Source organism: Zalophus californianus, chromosome 9, assembly GCF_009762305.2.
Source record: "Zalophus californianus isolate mZalCal1 chromosome 9, mZalCal1.pri.v2, whole genome shotgun sequence".
In the NCBI taxonomy this organism is placed as follows: Eukaryota; Metazoa; Chordata; class Mammalia; order Carnivora; family Otariidae; genus Zalophus; species Zalophus californianus.
The window spans coordinates 46,647,086-46,659,556 of record NC_045603.1 but is presented as its reverse complement, the minus strand read 5'-3'; the positions used below and the strand labels follow the sequence as shown (position 1 = coordinate 46,659,556).

Genomic DNA, 12,471 nt, shown 5'->3' with positions numbered 1-12,471 from the left:
TATGTAATGTGATGTCAAGGTACAACAAGACATTTTCAGACAGCAAAGATTCAGTTTGTACCTTCCATGCATCATTTTTCAAGAGGCTGATCAGAGCATGTGCTCCAAAAAACAGAAGACATAAACTAAAAAATTAGAAAACATGGCAACCAGAACACAGGAACCCCAAACAGAAGAGAACCCATGACGCTGGCTGTGTGGCAGGCTTGGAGGGCAGGTAGTGCAGCCTGGAGCAGAAAGAGTGAGAACTGGGGCATGAGAGAGGAATGGAAGATATTTCCCGGCATGTTTGGGGCATTTGAAAAATTATGTATTCAAGTATGCAATTAAGGTCCAAAAAAAGTAAGCAAGAGAATTTATAAAACACTTATTAACTTTCAGAAAAATTAGAAGTTGTACCCAAACTAGCATCCTGCTGGACTCAAATGCAAATAATATTTATATTGTCATAATAAGAGAAATGCTAAATATTGGTTAAATTAAAAATTGCACTGTGAAGATAAGAGGAGGAGATGCGGGGAGAAAAAGAGAGTTTAATCTTCATTTCCCACGGTTGGAAGTTAGTAGATAATGTCCAGTACCAACAAATCCAAAATGGCAATAAACACATCACATTTAGAAATATCAAGGTAAATATGAAGTTGAGCAGCAGGAAGAGTTCACTGGGATTACTCTGAAAACAAAATGGCTGGAAAAAATAATACAGTGAAGAACAACACTGGGCAGGCCCAACAGAATGCTTAACAGAATCATTTCATGTGAGGTCTACCGTTTGAGACTCTACCTTCTTGGGACCTTCACACCAAGGCTTCCACCAAGACCTTCAGATACTGTTCCAGGTGAGGGAGCAGGGGATGCAGAACAATGAGCAGGCAGGGCTCCAGACTCATTCCCTGCATCAACCAGAGCAATAACCTTTCCATCTAGTTTACCTCTTGGGCTACCGTGTAAGATTATATTTGAAGAGAGTCTTACACTACCTTCGCAAACAAATGTCTGAAAATTATTGGCCCAGAAATGTGGCACCAGAGGACACTTCCAAAGCAAATATACAAACCAATAAACCACCAGCTTTTATTGCTGCTTTCTAGCCTTAGATTGGCTGGGGATACCAGTGAGGAGAAAATACTGTCGACTCTGTTCAGAGAACGCTCCTGGCAGATAGAGACAATAATAGGCCCAGGGTGTGAGGCTCTGGTGAGATAATATACTGGCCCTCAGAGTTATCACCTACCAGGTTTGGAACTTTGGCCTCTGCAACATGAGAAAGCAAGAGCTTTAGGTTCTGGAATGCACATTAAAAAATGCAAAATCTATACACAAAAGGAGATTAAGCATCTACTTCATCCAAGTAAAAAAACTCATAAATGTAAGGGGAGCTATGGGAAAAAAGAATGATCTTTGAAATCCTAAGTCCAAGGGCACTTGGAAATATTTATATCCGTGGTATAAATTAAAGTATTTAATGTAGTCAAGAATATAAAGGGCCAATGTATACATGGAAGTTAAACCAGGACTGAATTAAAATAGCACTATTTCAAACTTAAGTTAGAAGATTGGAAATTTCCTAAGACAGTCCCAATTTCATGTAACTTACTCTTTTTAGCAAAGGTGGTTTATTAAAAGTGCAATAACATGACTTAATTTTTATGCTTTCATAGGATTTTTACGTAAATAAATTCATGAATTTGGAGAAAAATCCTTTTGTCAGACTAAGACTTGGAAGTTGGAGAAAATGTGGTTATTTTGAATTACTTCTTTTAGGGGCCATAGCAGCCAGAACCCAAATAAACAGGAAGAAATCTTAATATCCTCTGTACACAATAAAGGAAATCCTTTCAGCATTAGTGATTTCATAAGTGGTTAGACTGGCATTGGCAATTTGAGCCGGAGGGTAAAGACAAACAGCAGGTAAAATTGCCAAGGAAGAAAGGTCTATGCAAGAGAAGAATTTATATGAAGGTAGTCAAAATGTATAAACTTCCAGTTATAAGATAAATAAGTTCTGGGGATGTAATGTCCAGCATGGTGACTACAATTAACAACACTGTACTATATATTTGAATGTTGTTAAAAGAGTACATCTTAAAAGTTTTTATCATAAGAAAAAGATTACAACTATATGTGGTGATGGATGTTAACCAAACTTATTGTGATAATCATTTTGCAATATATACATATAACAAATCTTTACGTTGTACACCTAAAACTTATACAATGTTCTATGCCAATTGTATCTCAATAAACCTGGAAAAAAATGTAAAACTAAAATGCACAATCATCACACATTAAATATATGTTGTTACTATACACTTTTTGAAAGGATTTTCAAAATATTTATAATTTTGCTCAGAATAAATTATTCAGTTTATTCTTGTGCAAACAGAAAAAGAGGATTTATAGAATTCATGTGACAAAGAATAAACTCTATAGCCAGTTCTAGGATTGTGGAAATGCAGAAAGTCCAAAGTCCTGCTTCTAAAAAGCTCCCCTTTCAGATAATTTTGTGATAACATCATATTTTTCACATGAACTGTGAATCCACTCCAGAACTCTGAAATCTCCCAGATGCATCACAAATTAGGTCAATTTAGAGATTGCATGTTGTGAGAACTTACTGATTTTTTTTAAAGAGAGTATATAGAAATTGTGTTGTAATAAGCATATTTTTAAAACCTTAATTCTGAAAATGCCATTTGGATTCCCAATGTCTAAGGAACATAATTTTTCAATATTAAAAACTATATTTATATAATTTACTCTATTAAATGGTTAAAGGAGAAATGACATGACTATCTCAATAAATAATTTTTTTGTATAAGACCAAATCTTATACATATTCTATTAAAATCTTAATAATAGGATTTTATATGTATAATCTTTCTTAACATATTTTAAAAGTCTCTATCTCAAACCAACAGCTATCATGCTTAATGGTGAAGCCATAAGCATTCCTATTATTTGCAGGGGCAATTTACTATTAGTACTATTATTATAGTCTATGATGAAGAAAAATAATAGAAAAGATAAAAATACATCAAGAACCTACTATGTGTCAAGTATTCCATTAAGATCTTTTTATGGATTACTCATCTCATTGAATCTTCACACCTTTATGAAATAGGTGCTATTGAACACCGAGTTACTGATGAAAAAGGAATCTGAGACTAAGAAAATTTAACTCAGAGATAAGGTAATATATAGAACAAGTAGCAGTCAGAATTCAAACCCGGCCAGTCCGACTCCAAAGCCTGCCTCCTAATTATTGCACTATTAATTTAATCAACAAATGTATATTGAGTGTTTACTACATGTCAGTCCTGTGGGTACCAGAGATATAATAGTACATAAAAGAGACAAAAATCCCTGCCCTCGTGGAGCCTACAATATAGAAATAAAAATTAAAAAGATTGATGTTGGAAAGAAAGGCAAAATTATTATTGTAAGCAGATGATGTAAAGACAACCTACAAATTTCAAATGCATAATTGTAAGAAGTAAGAACTCTTGGTCATTGAATAGTTTCAAATTAATATACAAGCCAGGGGTGCCTGGGTGGCTCAGTTGGTTAAGCACCTGACTCTTGATCTCAGCTCAGGTCTTGATCTCAGGGTTGTGAGCTCAAGCCCTGCACTGGGCTCCACACAGGTTGTGGAGCCTACTTAAAAAAAAAAAAAATTATATATGTATATTTATAAGCCAATTTATTTCCTACATTCAAGCAGCAATACATTGAGAAAATGGAACACTACTTTCTATTTATAGTATCAAAAATGAAAAACTATTCATGTAAATTATTCATGTAGAATTTTCCAAGGACTTAAAAATTTTAAACAAATGAGGTTCATCAAAGAAGATAAATAAATGGAAAATTTTCTCTAAATTTTCTGTGAATTTTTTCTAAATTTAGATTGAAAAAAACCTTAGTCCCAATCAAAATACTAATAGTAAACTTTTTGTTACATGTCAAAAGTGTATGAAACCTCATGTGGAAATGGGTGAATTGGCAGAGGCATTCTGAAAGACAGGAGACATGATAGTATTACCTTTACCAGACAGTAAATATATCATAAAGCTACTGTAATAAACCATTTTGGAACAGGTAAATGAATAATAGAAGATTATTAAAACATAATAAAAAATTAAGAAATAGGCCTACAAAACAAAGTTGAATGTTTGATAAAAGTAACAATTCAAATGAGTAGAAAAAAGATGGATTAATCAAAAATCTTGGGGTAGCTGGATAGCTGTTAGAGTCGTGTACTGATACATAACAAACTACCCTAAAACTAATGGCTAAAACATCACCATTTTATTGTATCTTGTGACTCTGGGGGTCAGGACTTTGAGTAGGATTTGGTTGGGTGACTATTTTTTTTTTTAAAGATTTTATTTATTTGTCAGAGAGACAGAGGGAGAGAGAGAGAGCACAAGCAGGCAGAGTAACAGACAGAGGGAGAAGCAGGCTCCCCCTGAGCAAGGAGCCTGATGCGGGATTCAATGCGGGACTTGATCCCAGGACCCTGGGACCATGACCTGAGCTGAAGGCAGGCACTTAACTGACTGAGCCACCCAGGCGTCCGGGCTGGGTGACGATTTTGCTGCACATAGCCATGACTATGTCACTCAATGGTTCTCTCTAGAGGGTCTGGCACCACGGCAGAGGTAACTAAAAGACTGGGCTCCTCTTGGCTGGCTGCTCTCTCTCAGGTAGCCTCAGGGCCTCTCCAAACAACTTCTTTAGTGGGGCAGTCAATCCTCCGACACGACAACTTACAGCTTCAAGAAACCGAGGTAGAAATGATCTCTGTCATCAAATGCTAAGCCCAGAACCACCAAGCATCACTTCTGCTGTACCCAACTGGCCAATCACGAAGCCAGACCAAATTCGAGAGTTGGAGAAAGAGAATCCACCTCTCACTGGGAATACTGCCCCCAAATTTGTGGATGTCTTTAATCTTCTACACTAGCTAGCTAAAACCCCAAAAAACAACAACAAAACTATATATTACCTTCACTCCTCACATCAAAATAAATCCAGAGAAACCAAAAAGATTTAAATGGAAAAGAGTAAACCAATCACTAAAAGGAACTGGATGAAATTGTAATAGTAATTTATTGGGAAAGGTCTTTCATTGCATTAAAGGAATCCCAAATGTTTGCCAAATTTGACTTTTTATAAAATTCTTAAACTTCTCAGCAGCAAAAAAAGCAAAACACCATCAGAAAATTCAAAAGACACAGGACGAACTTCTGTTTCTGTCTGTGATAGAGTAAATGGTATTGAACTATCACTCCCCAAATAAACCATTGTCTTCAGACATTGGACCATAGGCAGCCCAGAACTGTAATCCCTTCAAAACAAATGAAGTGAGCCCTACAGTTGCCCTGGCTTCCTGCTTGGGCCCCTCTTCTGGGCTGTGGCAAAGGGTGAGTATGCCCAGATAGAGCACAGTCTTCTTAGTGAGTTGAAAAGACAAAAATTGGAATTGGCAGGGGCTAAGGAAGAATTTGTAGAACAGAGTACTGGGAGAAAAAAAACAACCTAGAGAACTAGAGCTCCATAAATCTGTATGGGGAAACTTGTGAGCTCTTAGCTGAACTCTTAAGTTATGTGTAAAGAGACTGAAATTCCACAAGGACAGACAAACACTGGTAGGGCTGTCAGATTTAGCAAATAAAAACAGAGAATGCCCAGTTAAATTTGAATTTCAGATAATCAACAAATAAGTTTGTAGATGTCCCAAGTATATTTTATCTGGCAACCCTAACTACTGGGGAAGAAACTGAACAATTATCAGAGCTCACACTTGGCTGGGAGATGTTCAACTTCTAATTAACCTAGTTGGAGAGGCAGAGGGGACATCTAGAGAATTCAGTCAAGACTCCAGAATAGTCACTCCTTAAGGACAACTACCTTGGAATATAGGTCAACCTAGATCCATTCTAACAAAGCTTAGAGAAGCTATATGAGATCACCAAGGTAATAAATGTAGATAAACAAAAGGGAAGAGGCCCGTGGACTGAGTCATGGATCTTCCAGTGTTAAAAAGTCTAGGTATAAAGATGGAATCAGTGAAGGAAAATAAGAAGTGACTAGTGAGGTGTGAAGAAAACCAAGAGTAGGCAGTATCCCAGAAGTTAAGTGAAGAAGGGGCATCAGGGAGATGAATGAGAATAACTCTGCCAAATGCTGACCACGGAATTAAACCATGTAAAGGTCATTGGTCAAGTTGGTACGAGCCGGTCCGATGGGGGCACCTGGGTGGCTCAGTCTGTGAAGCGTCGGCCTTCAGCTCAGGTCATGGTCCCAGGGTCCCGGGATGGAGCCCCGCATCGGGCTCCCTGCTCCGCGGGGAGCCTGCTTCTCCCTCTGCCCCTCCCCCTGCTTGTGTTCCCTCTCTCGCTGTGTCTCTGTTTGTCAAATAAATCAATTAAAAAAAAATCTTTAAAAAAAAAAAGAGCCAGTCCAATGAAGTCACGGGGTCAAAAGCCTGACGGCTTTGGGTTATTCAAGACAGAAAGGGTAGAAAGAAATCGGAGAGAGCAGGTACAGACACCACTTTTGAGAAATTTTGCTGCTAAAGTAACAGAGAAATGGGACAGTAGCTGTAGGACATGGGACTAAGAAAGTTTTTCTTTTTTAAGGGGAGAAATATAACGCTATTGGAGAAGGAAGGAAATCGACAGGAGTGATGTCTTTGCATATGTGTGAAAGGGACTGGAGGGGCTGGCCTTAGACAGGTGCGTGGATTCATCTCAGGTAAGGGCAGGAAGACAGCGTATGAACGGCAGGTCCTCCTACAGGGTAACTGTGCAGCCGGGCGCTGAAGAAATTCTCTCGTGAGTGCTTCAGTTTTCGTAAGGAAGGGGGAAAGAAGGGATCATTTGAGGGCAAGGATGGAGGAGGAAGCTTGTTAGGATAAAGTGGAGAGAGCTCTGTAGGAAAGCTGGATGGTGAATGGAGCTGGCAAATCTAGTGAGATCGCCAGGCAGCCCATTTGATGTTCGTAATTACGAATTTAAAATGGAGCTAATAGCAGGGTAGAGTGCTTTCTTTCAACCACAAACTAGGAGGAGTAGGTAGAGAGTTAGATTTAATCAGGGTTGTGTTTTTCCAAGTTTATGTGAGAGAGAAGCAAAGGAATTGAGGGTCTATGCACAGAAATGATGATGGTGGTTGTCACAGACTTTAAGAGGGGAGGGGTTGGATGTGAGGGCGGTGAAGGACAGGGGACATGTACCAGGATCAACTGACTAGAAATCCCGATGAGGTCAGAGAATTGTTCAAGTTGAACTTTAGAGGAAGTGAACTGGAATGATGAGAAGTGGGGATATTAAATTCAGATAATAAATAAGTGGTAATTATTGGTAATAATAAGACTCACGATGTGATTTCGGAGTGAGCGGCTAAGGGAGGGTAAAGGACAGTATCTATGGAGATAAAACTCAGAGGAACTGAGCAGTCAGGCTACTGGAAGAATCATCTTTGCTTATAATCAAACTAGCAAGAATTTAGACAGAAGTGTTGGCGAGAACAACTCTGAGCTGTGAAACGAAGACTTGATTTGATCGATTTCTTTTGATTGATAGGATGACAATATAAGTACTCTAGGCCAAGATATTTGATGTGTTGACAAAGACCCAGCAAGCCAAACACACTCTGACAAGATGTTCTCAATTCCAGCTGGTCCTCAGAGGACTTCCAGTTTATGCTGCAGTAAGAAGTGAAGGTTAATTTATCGGAGACTAGCCCCTGGAAGGCCTCCCAGAATGAGGGAGGCTTCCTGCAGGGCGGGACTGTTTGGCAAGCATCCTGAGAGAGAACTGGGCTGGAGGAGCAGGCTCGGAGGCCAAGGTTCCATACATCGGAAACCTGCAACCACGAGACTTGTGCCTGAGCTCCTGTGCACGCCAGGGAAGATCTGGTATGGCTGGAAAAAAAATGAATGCTGAAAAGGCATGACCGGAGAAGTCCAAGGCTGGGACTCTAGGCCCGCATCATGCCACAGCTGACGCTGACCTTCCTCGCATGTAGCTTATTAGCTCAGAGTTTACACTGCAGTCTTGCTAGATCACTTGGCACTGTCTTAGAGAGCAGCAGGCAAAGGAGGGACTGCACGCCTGCTCTTCCTGCTTCTGTAAGTTTCTCTGAATCAATGCTATTCCAGGTCCAGTGTGTGTGGTGTGAGGTCATTCTTCCTGTGCATGCCCTATCAGCAAGCATTATCAAACACCCCTCTTTCTTCTTCCTAGCTTTGTATTTCAAAAACAAAAAGAAAGAAAAATATCATGTATTATGATGAGCTGTTTTGTAAGGGTTTGAAGAACTGGACTGGGAATTCCAGTAGAAGAAGGTAACACAAAGCACTTAAGGCATTGTCAGTACCACCCAGGGGTTGCTAGGGCAGGGAGGGCAGGTATAAATTTCCCCAAGCATCCCTCATACTCCAAAGTCATGGCAGATGTCAAGGCACTTTGTTCTGTTGATTCATTCCCAGAAGGATTTTTGCACAATACTCCGGAGAACCATGTGGTTAGTTGTAGTTAGCACCAAACATCCTCTTACATGCCTTCTGTGATAAGGAATGCATTGATCATCATACTCAAAGAGGATAGATCCAGAGCATCAAACACTAGCTGGGGGCCAGTGCAACATATCTGAAATTTTTATTTAAAACAACAACAACAGGAGTTCCTGGCTGGCCCAGATGGTAGAGCATAGGACTCTTGATCTCAGAGTTGTAAGTTCAAGCCCACAATGGGTGGAGAGATTACTTAAAAGGAAAATCTTTAAAAAACAAGAATGACAACAAAATTTTTGAAGAGCTACTGGCTTCCCCAATAAATCCATAGATCAATAGGATCTAACACCCTTTTGCTTCTACTTCATTGCCACCAGTCACAAATTAGAGGTCTTGGGTCATTTGCTGTTGATATTTAAAGTTGAATATAATTCATTCCCTAGTTTTGTAATGCTTAATTCCACTCTGAAACTGAGCTATTATGAGATTACCGACAAAAAGGAAATACTGTAGTGTAGCACAATATTATGGATTTTAAAGTCAAACAGATGTGAACTTGTATCAAATTACTGTCTCTTTGACCTTAAGTAAGTTTCACGATATTCCCAAACCTTAGTCTCCCTTCTACAAAAGAAGAAAATAATACTAACAACCTTAAGGGTGATTTTGATCTATCATGAAAATTTAATATTATTTGTAAAGTAACTAGTACAGATTCTAGAACAGCTTTAGTTCCCAATTGAGGATAACTATTTTTATAAATATTTGAGTTACAAACACTCAACTCACTCTAGGTCATGTGCAATTTTCCTATGCTAAGGGTAGACTTATTCACTCACTATTGTTAGCCAAAAAAAAAAAAAAAAAAGGAGAGCGAGAAAGAAAATTCAGGCAGCTGCTTCCACGTGGATTTCTGATCATGTGAGTCACTGTTAAAAACCTTGGCTGCCCTGACCAAAACTTTAATGGCTTTGCGAGCTGTTCCAGAAATGGGTCACAGGATCTTCCCCCCCCCCTTTTAGTGGGAAAATGGATGGGGCTTTAATCTGTCAGTGCTGCAATTTGTTAGCCTTGCTATTTTTTATAAACTTATGACCTTCTAGAAGGAAGCAACTTGTAATCACCCCTACACTCCTGTGTACAAGGAGGCACTACTAAACTGTAAGGATTGTGTCCCTAGCCCATTACCTTAGTTCCAAAATAAAGGACAGCGGTTATCACCATGTTTTACTCAAAGCCAAAAAACTCTAAAGCCACGGAGAAGGCATCACCACTGCTGGAGAGGCTCTCTTGAACCAGAAAAAAAAAGAGGTAGAAATATCCTAACTTCTCCCTTTTGCCTACCTTCCATTCTCCTACCAGTTCCTTCTGTTCGCCCTATTCAGTAGAGCCACCTGACAAGATAGCCTGACACAGGCTGCGGGGGTCAGGCCCTTGTACTATATACCAGGGCTTATGGGCAGGGGCAGGGGCAGCAATTAATCTGACAACCAGCAGAAAAACAACCCACAGTTTGTTTTTTCAGTTCCTTAGAAAGGCCAAGCTCTTTCCAATGTCAAGATATCTATATACTCTGTGGCCTCTGCCTATACCTCTTTCCCCACCACTGTTCACCTGGCTGCCTCTTTCTCATTCATTAGGTCCCAGCCTAAATACCATTTTCTTAAGGAGGTTTTCCCTGATTATCAACCTAGAGTAGGTCTCCCCTGTTACTTTCTTTAAAATCCTCTCTTCTTACCAACCTTTATAATTATATACATATCTGTGTAATTATCTGTTTAATATCTACCCACTCAGGGGCAAGACATACCTGTTTTGCTTCCTGCTGCATTGCTAGAATCTAGCACAATGGCTAGCATATAGTCAGCACTCAGTAAGAAAAGTATTATTACCTATTATTTTTAATAATAATCAAATACTCAGATGGCAGTATCAGCCTTTTCTGGAGTATATGGCAATTTCTTTCTTATGCTACTATTTTTTCCTTCCTAATATTTAGTTAACACAAGTTGTATGTTTTGGTTCCATGAATATTTTTTAAACATTGCCTAGAATACCAAATTTCTACATAGTGAGGCTTCAAACGCCGTTAAGGAAAGTCGATACATCCCTTGAACTGTCAAAACAAAAACTATGTTGGCAAACTTGGAATAAACAAATTTTTTTTCATCAAATAATCTGTAACTGAAAAGAGAAAAAATGTGTATAGGAGAGCAATTTATCATCTGCAAAATCTGTTTTGTTTCACACATTCCTGGTTTGGATCCTTGGATTTTTGTTCTTTAAGACTATTGAATGATACATTTTCCTTGACACTTCCTGGGAGATCATTATTTTTCTTCTACAATGTATTTTTTTTCCTCAGTAAAATTCAGCTCCCTTTTGTTTCTTAGCATTTTATTCTGCTAGCTTCATGTGAAGTAGAGGAATGCCCCATCCTTTGTAGATCAAATAAACCTGGGTTCTACATAAGGAAGGGCTGTTTTGTCCCAGAGACTTTGTCTCTAAGGTTCCCAGGCTTTGTAACTCCAGGCTTCCAGACTCTACCTGCCACACTCTCTCCATGTTATCAGATGCAGGAAAAAATGCCTGCCAGCTCAGGAAGTGAGGAGTTAGGAAGCTCAACAGGTGGGGGGGGGGGGCACTAAGGTAACCATCTTGGGGCAAGCAGCATGTATGGAGCTAAAGAGTCCACTTTGAGGTTCTATTTCGCTGTCACTCTAAGATTTAGTCATCAAACATTTATTGAATGCTACTGTGCATGAGGCACTACGCTAAAGCTAGAGATTCAATTACAAATAAGCCATGGTTCCCGTTCTCAAGGAGCTCATTGCAAAGACAGGCAAGCAACAAAAATGCATCATTCATTGTCAAGTGCTCTGAGAAAGGTAAACACAAAATACTGGGAAAAGGTCCTTAACCCAGTCTTGGACAAGTGTTAAGTGGGAATGCTACAGCAAAGTTTTCCTGAAGAAAGTAATGCTTAAGCTGAAAAATGGAATTTTGGGGGGAGTAGGAATTGCCCTAACAAGGAGTGGAAGAATATTCTAGAAAAAGAGAAACAGTATTGGCAGAAGTCTATAGGACTGTGTTCTGGGGTAGTTAAAAGTAATTTAGGGCCAGGGCCAGGAGAGAGAAGAGAGTGGGAGATGAAGTGAAGAGGTAAGCACAGGTCCAGGTGTTGACATCCTTTCCATCAGGTGTGAACCTGTTCTTTATGATCAGGTCCTTCTGAATTAACTCTGGCTAAGAGGAATGGTTGACAGACAGTGGAAACTTGGGTTGGAAACTTGGGTTGGAAACTTGGTCCAATCCCTAGGTTGTGACCTTGGGCAAACTTACGTAGCCTCTCTACCCTCAGTTTGTTCACCAATGGAATGCAAATAAGAAGATCTGCTCTAAAGGATTATCATTATGTTAAAAATAATATAATATGCATAGTATGCAGTACATTTCATGCTATCATGTTAAACCTTAACTATTATAGAATAAACTGCTGTAATCAAGAACATCCATGCAAAACCTTGAGTCACATAGTTAAGTGAACACGAAGTAGACTCTGGGTTTGTCTCTAGTTGGAACACGAAGTAGACTCTGGGTTTGTCATTAGTTTCCAGAGAGCCAGTTAGCCTGCCTGGACTTGTTTGGATACTTTTGTTTAGTCTCTTTGGCTCTTTTATTTTAATGGTGTAACATATGTATTTCACAATTCAGTGTTATTTCACTACCTAATAAATGAGCTGTTTGGAAATAAATTATTATGGCCTCAGACTCATTTCATTTTCTTCACGCCACAGAATTTTTGAGGTAAAAGAGGCTGTCCAGCTCATCTGTGGAACAGAGAACCATGTTGGAGTAGAAACATGGGCTCACAGCAAACAAACTGAATATCCATCAGCAGGGGAGTGGTTAAAGAAACTTAAATCTCTCTGCAGTAAAATACTGTG

General features: G+C 39.2%; 1 long non-coding RNA gene across 2 annotated transcripts in view; it reads right to left on the bottom strand.

Annotated features, from left to right (window-relative positions):
* The window catches only part of LOC113921310, a 171,845-nt gene that overhangs the window by 62,646 nt on the left and 96,728 nt on the right, over positions 1 to 12,471 (bottom strand). The window lies entirely within an intron of this gene.